Here is a 13,813-nt window from a genome sequence, read left to right as displayed (position 1 = left end):
AGGACCTGATTACCACCTTGGCGGAGGGGATTACTCTGTCACAGACGTGACTGATATCCCATCCGCCTTTTTACAAGTTCTTTTATATCCTGTGGAACTTGTAAAACGGCGGACTAGATATCCGTCACGTTTGTGACTGAGTAATCCCCTCCACCAAGGTCGTAATCTGGCCCTAATACTGTTAATATTCCGACTATCAAATCTAGCATTTCGAGGAAGATTCAGTTATGCTCTGCATTCTGAAGAAAATGTGTTCGTCCAGTTCTGACGCTGGGAGCAAGGAACGTGAAACTTTGCCATGCTAATAGGTCCTTTCCTGATGGAAGCACAACCTGTTGGAGTCAGCAGGCGACTGTTTCACTTACAAAGGTCAAAGTATTTAGTGCGTGTTTTAAATGGCCCACCATGTTGCTTTCCGGTGCAATGCGCACTCAATTTGTTGGCATAGGAATAAAATAAGTTCCCTGAAGCAGTCTTCTTCTTCAAAGAGTTGACGGGCTAAAAACATATGTTCTAATCTACAGTGTGCAGATATGCCTTGTGAACACCGTTAGATCTGTGCATTTGTGCATGTCACATTTGTGTTAAGCAAACCCATTCTTGTGCAGCTAAAGCTTGTGTAGATAATGGGGTATAAAATATACTATCTTCATTTTGTACAGACACGATTATTATCCATGAAAAGGGAACACTCACTTACCTTGATTTCCATATGGTGATACATGCCCAGAGTGGTTGCCCAAAAGACGATGTCAAAAAATAAATGTGAACGTTTCATATATTTATTTGGATCCTGGTGTGAAGTTCTCAACTTTGCCTAAAAACATGCCTCATTAAAGTACGCTTGCCATTATTTACTCTTGATTTGTCATTAAGGCCATATATTGTATTACAAGAAGTAATAATGCTACAAATAATTTATCACTGCCATTAGTCGATTAGCTTCTTGTCAACAATGATTCTTTTTCCTTGAGTTGTTTACGTTTTCGTTTCTACCATTGAGTGCATGTCCTTGGAAAGAAAGGGATAATCTCATTTGTAAAGTGAGACAGATTTTTGTGATTGAGGCAACATGCTTCGCTTGGAGGCTGTGCTTTGTTCAGAAGCATAACCCAATGTTCTCAGGTCGTCCAACCTTAGCATCATTTAAAAGACATTCTCAGCAAATTAATTTTGCCTCCTAAGGCGTTTTTGATCTTGTTCACTTCCATCAGTGTTGTGAATGTTATTATTTTTTGCAGTAATGAATTGTAACAGAAGGAGTTGCTTTTCTCTGAACCACAGGTTACTATGGAAACCGCATGAAACCAATTGAAATTTAATTTACAAGAAAGTAATTTAATTTATTCCAAGCTGTATGAACGGATCAAAACATTCAATACATCTATTAGAAAAAATACTCTAAATGTAAGGTAATTTTTCTAGTTTAAAGAGTGAAAAAAGCTAATCTGCAATTATAAAAGCTGTTCACTATATATAAACTGGGACATACCTGTATTTCAACCTGTATGGTTGTTTCAAACACATTTTATTAGCAACAAATCATAACATTTTAAATGTTTATTTGATACATCCCCCTCCCTTTGGTCTGTACTATCTCATTCATAATGTAACGTGCTGGACAGTCCCATGTTTTCTTAATACCCCAGCATGCGGAAGAGAGCTGTCGTGTATCTGCAGCATAGAAGAGCATCCTTTAATTGGCTTGGCATGTATGTTGTCAAGGGGGGATATGAACGTAAATTAGGCATACATTTATTGAATGAAGTAAATTGATTTTTTTCATAGTCGGGAAGTCACACATTTTACCATACCATTCTGTCATTGTGGGCATAGAGTTGCACTACCTTTGGCTAGTATTACTTGAATGAATGAAAATGGTACTTGTAACACATGCTGTCTCTCAAACAGAGCATCCTGGCACTAAGTCAAACACCAGTCCTCAGACAGCCGTTGCCGTTGCAACATAAGTCGATCAAAAAGCACCTGAAATAAATCCGAAAGACACCCCTGAGCAGGACCAAGTTAAAATGGGTGACGACACAGTTAATCAAGGTCAATAAATAATCAAGTTTTCAAGTTCTGCCTAAAAATGGCTTCATAACGATAAGTCGAAGAGAACCTGGAAGTTGATTCAAGGGCTTAGATTCCAAAGCGGCAAAATATTTGCCTCCTAGGGATTTTTGCCTCAAAATGGTAACTTTTAATAGATTAGAATTAAAAGATCTAATGGTCTTCTGTGTCTTATAATGAAAGAAATGATCAGATAGATATTTGGGGCCAGCAGCATGGAAGGATCTGAAAAACAGAACTAAAGGTTCAATTTAATTACCTATAGTCCTGAGAAACTGAGCTTTTCCTAAGAGGTTTAAGCACAAGCCCTGTGGCCGAATTTTGAACCACTTGTAGCTGTGTAAGGGTTGCTTAGAAATGCCTAAATAGAGGCTCTTTTAATAATCGAACCTCAGGGTTATGAGCACAAATGCTACCGTTTTCCTTCCGGCCAAAGGGAGAAATTTAAAAAAAGAAAATTTGCGATTTTATCATGGAAAAGTATGTAGTTGCTTAACTGGGAGTAGGATTAGGGTGATCAACCTACTGTTGCTGTACAGAAACAGATATTTCTCATAATATGTCCAACTTAATAAAGTATACAGAAGGTTTGTGTGAGTCAAAGTTGAGTCTACCTCGTCCAGTTCATCCTTCCAGCAGTGGAAAACCTTCTGGCGGTTCTACATTATGTGCGGTGAATTTCCCACCATCTCATATTTTCTCTAGCACAGAGCAGATATCTTTGGATCTATCTGTTTAAGTTGGACAGGAGTATGATACCATTTTAAAAGAATAATATCCAATTCCTTCTACTCTTGGTTAGGTACCTGAATGCCCAGGTCCTGTACCGAACTATTTGATAGTTCCATTATGTAATTGATTCCAGAAATTGCTGTAATGCTCCTGAGGCCAAAATGAAGTCCCCAGAGCCAGCACTGAGTAATCATGATATCCAAGAGCTATGAACATTCCAGTGACTCCTTTTCTAACTTCTGTGTTTATGACCATGTCCTATTTCGATATTACATATCCCTTTCTTTTCACCAAGTTGAAATCCAGGTATCATTGAGCAAAGAAATTAATAATCCGTCTACAAAAATGTGTTCAAGTTCACAATCTCCCCTCCCCCATCTTTGTAAGACCATATTGTTAAGGAGTATAGTGAAACAAAAAGTGTTGGGAGTGGCCTCCATCTTCCTCCTAATCTTATCCCAATATCATACATGATCTTATTAATTAATGTTATTTATATAGGGCCACAGGTCTGGGCTTTTACACCTTTAAACACATACCCCTTAAGGTTGACGTGAATAATACAGGTTTAGTTAAACAATGTTGTCTCAGGGGTTCAGGTTTCCTTCATTTCACCCAGTCGAAGATGCCAAACCGTGCTCAGCTTTATGTCTGGTCAGTTATTTAGCACTCTGAGCCTCTTACTATTAAACATATACTGGTGTGTATTTCATTGAGGTTCTGTCGCATTCCATCCTAACACTCCACAGGATAGGTGTAATGGTGGAGTGGATTTAGCAATCCTCCCCAAGGGCTGACAACGATATTCCACCTTGTGCCCTGGTTATCATAGATTTAAGCAAAGAGTGTTGGATGTTTGGCTCCATAAGGCTTGTGGTAGATTACGGTTATGAACTGTTGAAAATTGAAACCTCAGGTTTGTTCAGTTGGTTTAGATTATGACACTCACCAGTAGTGTTAAGATTCTAAAGAAAAGTACCATGGAGGTTGACGAATCTGGCCCCAAACCAGTATATTATCATCAAACAGGATTTTGTAATATATCATCCTCCTTGGGGACCCTTTTTTTTATCTTCTCATTATTACTAATATGTTAGACCAGAGGTTTGACCCACATGGAAAACTGTGAAGAAGGACATGAGATAGCCCTAGCTGCTGTGGGTATTCTCAGCCTATTCATAGGGACAATTCACAAGTATCTTTGAAGTGGGAGTTTTTATAACATGCCAAGATCCATTCTGCAGAGTTAGAGCTACGCTTCATATACTTCAGCACCTCTCTTTAACTAAAAGCACCAGTCCACTTGATTACAAGCATTATCAGCATTAACGCAGAGTAGGATTGCTGGTTTACTGAATATCTTAACATAATCTACTATGTGTATCATTTTATGGTCTGTCTTCTGCCTCTCTTCCTAGAACAAACTCTGGTGGTAGGAGTGTGAGGAATTAAAATTCTGCTGGCACAGGAATGGAAATGATGACGTTTGTACTTGTATAGCTTGATGTCACACAGTTTTGTCTGTTAAAAGTTGTTTTTCGTTGTTTTTGCTTCTGTTAACCTACTTTCCACAGGATTCTTCTTCTACCTTTTGAAAGCTTTGGAAAGAGCATGAAATTTACTAAGTTTGAAAGTTAAAAACAGCTTAAAGAATTCAAACTCCTACAATTTGTTATATAGTGTTTATATTAAAGTTGTCCATTTCCCTTGACCACTTGCCTGCTTAGCCCTTTTCACCTGGCATGTTAAACTCTTTTTTGACATTTGGGATCATTCTCTCTTACTCCTCCATGACTTTTTATTTTTCCACAAATTGAGCCCATGAAACATTTATGGCCCTTTTTCAACATTTTTCGGATTTTTAAGGTACCTAATCTATGGGGTTTTTCCTGGAATCACCTGTGAAAATAACTCAAATTTGGCAACATATGAGTAAAAAGTGATGTACTAGAAAGTTTTCTATACTAAACATGGCATGCAGAAAGATGTGCTAACAATCCCTCTCTTCCAATCATTCAGGAATAGGCAGAGGGAGACCACTTTTTCAATACTGTGCACTTTTTAAATCATGTTTTTTCCTCAGTTTCTGCATTAGTGCTTCCCAGACTGTAGGTCGCAACCTACAGGTAGGTTGCCAGCCGATTTCTAAAGAACAATAAATAAATATGCCTTTACATTTTATATTTATCGTATTACGTTTGCTGTGTTTCAAAGATGGAGGTCAAATGTCAGGTGTGTCTTCTGATAAATTTGGATATGGAGGGCCAGGTTTGGATCTTGGTGTTGACTTTGGGCAAAACAGTTAGGGCTTGATTACTATCTTGGCAGATGGAATACTCTGTCACAAACATGATGGATATTCCGTCTGCCTAACTGCGATTTCCATAGGATATAGTGGAATCAGAATACGGTGGATGGGATATCCGTCACGTTTGTGACAGAGTAACCCCCTACGCCAAGATTGTAATCAGGCCCTTAGTCTCCAGTGTTTAAAATAAAATGAGTCCTGTAAAGCACTATAATGCCATTACGCATTGTAGGCACTATATAAAACTGCAATATATATATATTTGGAGTCCATGATGCACCACTGATCCCCATTTTAACACAAATGGTTACAAGGCCTTTCTCCATACTGTAGAAAGGGTTTTTCAGATTTTGTAATATCACTGGTGGTATCACCAAGATTTTCGGCAGCCTTTAGGTTTTAGTGAAAAGATGCCACCGGTCAGCACCCCATTCTGAAAAAATTTCAAGTCCCAGTGCAGTTCACCATCTGCCACTTTTAATGGCAGATCAATATCTTGGCCACAGTGCGATAAAAACATATTAAAGTATGTGGTTAAGGTAATGAAATTTACAAACAATTGCTGTTAGAGAGGGATGCAAACACAATTAGAGTATGCTTTTTTGTTAATTCACAACGTTTTGAAAGCATGTCTGTGATTGCATTAAAAATCACCCTTGCCTCATGGCTGTTAAAGCTAGGTGGGTTGCAAAGATTTATCGTTCTAAAAATTGGGTTGTTTTTTAAAAACATTTGGAAAGCACTGTTCTGCATACTTGCAACTTGTGGGGTAAACAGATACGAAAGCCATGGGTGAACTCAGACAGCTGTATATGCCTGAATACTTGACAGTTTGTGAAATCATCAAAGAATCATTTGTGAAAATCTTACCTTGTTTCCGAAAGCTATTAGGGTGTCATAGTAATGTAAGAGGGGACAAAATACAAATGAGTGACAAGGTTTTCATCTGTAAGTTTGTGTACTAAAAGCTGATCTATGAATGTTATACACCGGTATCTCCACCAGATGCTACTTGTCCGAGCACTATTTTTGGTTTTACCACCATGAAAAGGCTGGCAGAGAACAGGTGCAGGGGGGCCACATGGGGGCCCCTGCACTGTTCATGCACTTGGCATGGTCAGTGCAAGGTCCCCTTGTCCAGCACCATCACAAATGTTCACTGACTGCTGTGCAGACAGTAAACATTGCAAAGGTACTGGTGCACCCTGTGGTAGCAGCATTACTGCCGGCTTGAGTACGAGCCAGCAACAATGCTGCCGCCTGTTTCTCACTAAGCTGGTGGGTGGAAACCGCGGTTTCTGCCCGCCAGCCCAGTGAGAAACTCCTAATGGGTCCGGCGGGGAGGTAGCCAGTGTGGCAGCAACCTCCCTGTCGGAAGTTCAGCAGATGTTTTAAACCGTCTGCCAAACTCCTAATCAGGCCCAGAGTCTTCTCAGATACTTTAGTGCCACCTCTTTGAACGACAACAGTACATTTTGGCTAACTAGCGTCTCTCCTTCTTGCGCCTATTGTCTTTGGGAGGTATTTCCAACTTCTGCATGCAGAGGCTCTAGGGCACAACCCAGAGATGACTGGTCTAACCTCTTTCTTTACAGGCTACTGTGATCCCGTGTTTAGCACTTTAAGAGAAAAGTTATCTCAAAAGCGAGCTCATTCGGTTGTGCCTACCACAGTTTTTGTGGGTGTAATTGAACTAAAGATTTCCATTATGTCTGAAACCAGAGGTGCAACTATGAAGGAAAGAGAATCCAAGGCCAAATTAAAGTGCACTATGCAATTTACTCCCAATACGGATTCTCCTGTCAATGAAAAGTCAGACTCGTCTTCCACCCTGGATGTTATCCTACATAAACTTAACATGGTACATAACATTGCGCAGAGCACCAAAACAAATCCTAACTTGCTCCAGATTGAAGTGACTGGGATATGTAGGGACCCCAAAGACTTTCCGATAAGGATTTCTAACACACTGAGTCAAGGATTAGTGCAGTCCAATGCTCAATCTAAACGAGTCCTTGGGCTGGAACAGTCTGTATCTGCCATAAAGCAACAACTAGCTTAGCAGGAGGACTTTAATCGAAGAAGTAACCTCTGTATCCTTTAAATCCCTGAAGGCATTGAAAGTTCATACACATCTGTAGCTGACTTCCTTATAACTTGGATCCCAGAAGTCTTGCAGAAATCGTTTGCTAAACACTTTGAAATTGAGAGGACTCATTGGGGGCCGACCCACAAACCAATCTATTCGACAGCACCAAGACCTCTGATTTTTAAACCGTTTAGACTCCAGCACACTGAAAAATCCTGACACAAATGAGGAAGATCAAGATGGTCATGTGGCAGAACTAAATAATCTCCATCTCACAAGGCTATGCCAAGGGAACAGCAGATTGCCGGAAAGGCTTTTTGGCATTAAGGAAAAGACTTACGGAAATGGGAATACCATTTGCTTTTTCTGTCTCCTCCAAATTCTATATAACCTTTAGGGACCAGAAAAAGTTTCCTGCAGACCTTGCTGACTTCATCGACAATAAATCTGAGACCTGGATGGACGCTGAGTCAATAGCTGAAAATTCAGCAAGATCTACTACCCCGACTCTCTCTTATGATGTTTTCCCAAGCTGCAAGTTATACCATATCCTTCCCACGGTATAGATGCTGATTGAAATATTGATGGTTATATTAAGAATGTTTAATTGTGTCACAGGCTTGCATCCTAGAGGCATATTGCAGGAGGAGGCCCCTTCTGGCAGCACATTATCTGGTTTTACAGGTATAACAACTGTGCTGTGTACAGTTTCATTCGCCACAATGGCTTGATAGATCTGACCTCCGTTCTTTTCTTTTTTTTGGGTAACTAATTTCCAACGACCAACAGCCTTCACTGATCCATTGAAAGTATGCTGGAGACATGCAGTCTGTTCTCTTCACATTTTTGCGATCCCCAACATCAATGGGTAGTGACGCTGAAGTTGTATTTGCATGGTTGTCTAACTCTCTCAAAACTACTTTGTACACACAAGTTTGTTAATGATTATGCTAATGTTCGCTGTTATCATATGCTAGCCTGTGTAGCAGCCTTAATTACTTTAATTGTCCCATCTATGCTCACAATTTATTGATTAGAGACCATGTTCCCATGCATCAACCTCTGGAGTCCTAAGGTACCTTCACTACACTCTGATCCTAGGGTAAATTCAAATCCCTTGCTCTCACGTACTTCATGTCAGTAATAAAAGATATAAATCAACCACTTCATATTCTCCCCTAATACAAAGTTGTAGGAGCATTCTCCTTAAGTGCTATGTCCCAGGAACTGGCCTTTTGTGGATGGGGCGTTATGTCATGTTTCTCCATGTTTTCTCCCACAATATATTGTCTCTTACATATTTCCCATGGTGGGAAGGGGCTCAACTGTGGCCTGTGAGACAACCAGACCCATTTGTTGTTCACATTATTTTCTCCCAGCCTCTCACCCCTCTTTCCTTCACGTCTTTAGTCCATTCTCCAACTGTGAAGAATTCTGTATCCTTGACACAATGGATAGTGCTGAAATTGTCCCACCCCAGACATTCTAGACCAAGTCTGTTTCCAACCACTCTTAATACTCACCCATGACTTTCCTGAGTGTGATTTTCTTGAACACTAAGGGGCTAAACCACCCAGTGAAAAGAACAAAAAACCTAGATTACTGTAAAAGCCTTTCAGGCGATATTGCGCTTCTCTAAAAAACATACATTGGCTATAGAGAGGCACTTTCGATAAGAAGAAGCTGGGTTGCTGATGTGGTATGCTCTGAAGTATTTGGTAATAAAAATGGTGCGCTTACCCTCATTTAGAAAACTTCAGGCTTATAGGTGATTTCCTCCAAACATGATACCCATGATAGATGGCTTCTCACTAGGTTGAATGCTGGCAAACAAGATCTATATGTAATGAATAGTTCTGCTCCTAATGCAGACGATCTGGAGTTTTGGTTTTCTATCAGTAAGAAGCTGGCAGGAATACCGCCAAACTCAAAATTGATATTAGGTGGAGATTTTAATCTCCCAATGGACCCCATCCTGCATTGCCACTCATCATTTAATTTCAGGATCCCCAAATCTCATAAACAAATGCTTACCCTCTGCAGCACACATTGCTTTAGAGATGTTTGAAGACTCCACAACCAGTAATGACTTTCCTTTTTTTCCCTCCACATTCTAGCTTCTCCTGTATTGATTACCTCTTGGTCTCTGATCCTCTTCTCCAGTCCACTTCTATGACCAATATTCATCCTTTTTTGCTATCTGACCATGTTGCTATCTCAGTGTCAATCCTAAATATGCTCACTAAAGTGAAAAACAGAATCTCGTGTATGAATGAGGAAATCCTTGACAAATCAGAGGATATAACAGACCTAAAACGAGAAATTGATCTTTTCTTTAAAGAAAACATAAACTCTTTCTCCTCATCTGTATTTCCCTGGGATGCATTTAAATGCACCATGAGAGGGCATATTATTAAACGCATGGCCAATAGAAATCATGAAATTAAAGAGACTCTAAAGAAGTTAGCTCTTGAAATTAAAAACATAGAATCCCCTTTCAGACACTCCAATAACAAACATATACTTAATTTGATCAAACAACTGAAATAGAAATATAATTCCATCGTAAGTAAAAGAGTCTACTTCTGGGTTCATACTGCAAAGTCCAAACAACTCTTATTCCTTAATAGGGCTTGAAAAACCCTAGCAGCCACTCTCATTTTCAGGACTGTTTCTAACAACATTACCCATATTAAAGCTCCCAGAAATGCAAAACTAAAGAGATCCTGGATGTCTTTAAGGAATTCTATGCTAAACTCTATGCCCCCAGCCCACCTGTTAGTGTTAGAAATCTGATTGTGAGACGTTCTTGCACACACTAAATATCACCAAACTCTCAGGCACTGATGGAGTCCATCTGGAAAAACCCCTTGAAACTCCCAAAGTCTTGAATGCTATCAACTCCATCCGATCCGGGAAAGCACCAGGTCTGAATGGTTTTCCCATTATTTTCTATAAAAAATTCACTTTTTGAACATCTCAGAAATACCTTCGACTACTTCGCTCACCGAGGAAGAGGCTGCAGTATTGTGGCGGAACCCACAATTGTAGTAATCCCCAAAGAAGATAAAGATCACTCATATCCCAAAAAGTATTACCCCATCTCTTTGTTTAACATAGAGGCAAACATATTCGCTAAAATCGTAGCAAAAAGAATAGAAACATTTATTCCTAGACTCATCTACAACTCTCAGACTGGCATTGTTAAGAGCAGATTAGCCAGAGATAACATCCCTACATTTTTGCCACATAATAGAGAAGGCTAGACTCTCCTCCCTTCCCGCGACAGTGATTGTACTCAATGCAGAAAATGCTTCAACAAGGTTTACTGGCCTTTTCTTCATGCAGTTTTGGAGGCTCATGACCTTGGAGAATCAGTTATCAACATGACCATGGCACTTTACGCCATCCCTAAAGCGAATATTAGAATAAACTCAGAACATTCTTCCTCCCTTGATTTACACCAAGGCAGGGATGCCCTCTACCTCCCCTTCTTTTCTTACTTGTCATCGACCCATTGCTTCTACTAATTGACGCCCTCCAGAGATCAGAGGTTTTGAATTTGGTTCCAAATCCTATAAAACTGCAGCTTATGCTGACAACATCCTCATCTTCTTTGATGATATGTAACAAGCAATTCCTGCATTGACTAGTGTTATAGATGATTTTTCCCAGGTCTCAGGGTACACCTTAAATAAAGATAAAACAGGGGTCCCCCCGACAGCAGTTCAGCGACTCCATCACCGACATCATCAGCAAGCACGCCTTCGCATCCACAGACTACATCGTCCTTGGGGACCTGAACTTCCACCTCTGGAACAACAACAACAACTCTACCACCCTGCTCGACAACCTCGACAACCTTGGCCTCAAGCAGCTCGTCACAACACCCACTCTGCGGGACACACGCTCGACCCCATTTTCCCCGCCAGCAAACACGTCTCCTTCAGCCACACCACCAAACTTCACTGGACCGACCACCGCTGCATCCACTTCTCCTTTGAGAAATCCACAACACACCATCACCTGCAACGGATTCCCCACTGCAGATGGAACAAGGTCACCGAAGACCAGCTTATCACTACCCTCTGCCGGAACCTACCTATCGACACCACCAACACAGCAGCCCGCAACCTCAGGCAATGGATTGACGACTGTGCAACACTCTCGCCCCGGTCAAGAAGCCTTCTAACAGATGCACCGACAGAAAGGCCTTCTGGTTCACCGCCGGCCTCCAAGAATCCAAGTAAACATGCCAAAGACTCGAGAAGTGGCGCCAAGATCAGACACCGTACAACCACACAGCCTTCAAGAATGCCATCTGCAGACACCACCAACTCATCCAAACAGCCTCCAAAGAACGCATCGACAACGCACACAGCTACAAGAATCTCTTCAACATTGTGAAGGAGCTTTCCAACCCCGGCCCCAACATCAACCACCTCTCACCATCACAAGACCTCTGTGACTCCCTAGCCACCTTTTTCTACCGCAAGATCGCAGACTACATGACAGCTTCAATACTCAGACCCCCATGTCAACCACCGACACCACAGATTCACCAGCCTCCTGCTCTCCTGGACTAAAGTCAACGACGACGACACCATCGAAATCATGAACACCATCCACTCCGGCTCACCAGACGACCCCTGCCCTCACCACATCTTCAACAAAGCAATCTCCGTCATCGCACCCCAACTCCGGAAGATCATTAACAGTTCCTTCGAGACCCCCACCTTCCCGGAGAGCTGGAAACACGCCAAGATCAACGCCCTCCTCAAGAAACCCAAGGCGGACCTAAAGGACCACAAGAACTTCCAGCCCATCTCCCTGCTCCCCTTCCCGGCAAAGGTCATAGAGAAAATTGTCAACAAACAAATGATCCGTTTCCTCGAGGAGAACAACACTCTGGACCCGTCCTAATCCGGATTCAGCAGCAACCACAGCACCGAAACCACCCTCATCGCCGCCACCGACAATATCAGGACCATACTTGACAACGACAAAACCGCGGCCCTCATCCTCCTGGACCTCTCAGCCGCGTTCAACACCGTCTGCCACCACACCCTACGCACACGCCTCAATGACGCAGGGATCCACGACAGAGCCCTGGACTGGATCACCTCCTTTATCACCGGCAGAACTCAGAGAGTCCGCCTCCCTCCATTCCACTCTGAAGCCACCAAAATCATCTGCGGCGTACCCCAGGGATCATCCTTCAGCCCGACCCTCTTTAACGTCTACATGGCTCCGCTCGCAAACATCGCCCAATCTCACAACCACAACATCGTCTCATAATCCGATGTCACCCAGCTGATCGTCTCCCTCATTAAGGACCCGGCCATCGCCAAAACCAACCTCCACGAAGAAATGAAGGCCATCACCGAATGGATGAAGAACAGCTGCCTGAAACTGAATTCCGACAGAACTGAGGTGCTCATCGTCTGCTCCACGCCCTCCACATGGGACGACTCCTGGTGGCTTGCTACACTGGGAATGGCACCAACACCCACCGACCACGCACACAACCTGGGATTTATCGTGGACTCATCACTATCAATGACCCAGCAAGTCAACGCCATCTCTTCCTCCTGCCTCAACACCCTCCGCATGCTTCGGCAGATCTACGAATGAATCCCCACTGAAAACAGAAGGGTGGTCACCAAAGCCCTCGTAAGCATCAAACTGGATTACGACAATGCCCACTTTGCAGGAACCACAGGCAATCTCCAGAAGAGACTGCAACACATACAGGACGCCTCTGCACGTCTCATTCTAGACATCCCCTGCCACTGCCACATCACAGCCCACCTGAGAGACCTACACTGGCTCCCTGTCAACAAAAGAATCACGGTCAAACTCCTCACCCATGCTCACAAGGCACTGCACAACACCGGACCAGAATACCTCAACAGACGTCTCACCTTCTATACCCCGACCTGACATCCACAGAACGACCTCCTCTGGCAGATCGTTCTTCCACCTCGCCGCCAAGACGTGGAACTCTCTTCCCACCCACCTGTGACAGTCACAGGACCTACTTACCTTCAGGAGAGACCTCAAGACATGGCTGTTTGAGCAGTAGCAGCCCCCTCCCCACATCAGTGCCTTGAGACCCTCACGGGTGAGCGGTGCGCTTTACAAATGCAATGATTGATTGATTGAGGTGTTTCTGCTTTCCCCCCTATTCTTTTCTGTCCATCTTGGAGACTGTAGGCTTAAGTGGCAACCAAAACACCTTAATTACCTAGGGATCTGGTTCTCTAATGACCTATCAGAGGCTATCCATTTAAACAAATCTAAAACAATTAATAAGGTAAAAAATCTGCTTCCTCTTGGTCACTCAAGCATATCTCCTTTTAAGGCAGACTCCAAACTCTGAAGACCATTGTCAATCCTATTATAAATGTTACCACCTCCAAGTTACCAATGAAACTGTCTTGCTTCTCCTTCCATACAGTAAACAAATTGACATCAAATTTCCTGTGGTAAGAGAACCAGGATTTTCTTCAAAGCTGAGATACAAAACTTTACGGAGGGAGGATGCAAACTCCCAAACTAGACCCTTTACCAATCTGCATTTCTTGCGGCATAAGGTACTTGTTGTTGCC

General features: G+C 42.4%; 1 protein-coding gene across 2 annotated transcripts in view; it reads left to right on the top strand.

Annotated features, from left to right (window-relative positions):
* KLHL5 (kelch like family member 5) overlaps positions 1-13,813 on the top strand; it is a 439,436-nt gene that overhangs the window by 249,369 nt on the left and 176,254 nt on the right. The gene's annotated exons all lie outside the window — the stretch shown is intronic.

This window comes from Pleurodeles waltl, chromosome 1_2 (genome assembly GCF_031143425.1).
Source record: "Pleurodeles waltl isolate 20211129_DDA chromosome 1_2, aPleWal1.hap1.20221129, whole genome shotgun sequence".
Classification (NCBI taxonomy): domain Eukaryota; kingdom Metazoa; phylum Chordata; class Amphibia; order Caudata; family Salamandridae; genus Pleurodeles; species Pleurodeles waltl.
This window is presented reverse-complemented; position numbering and strand designations above follow the sequence as displayed.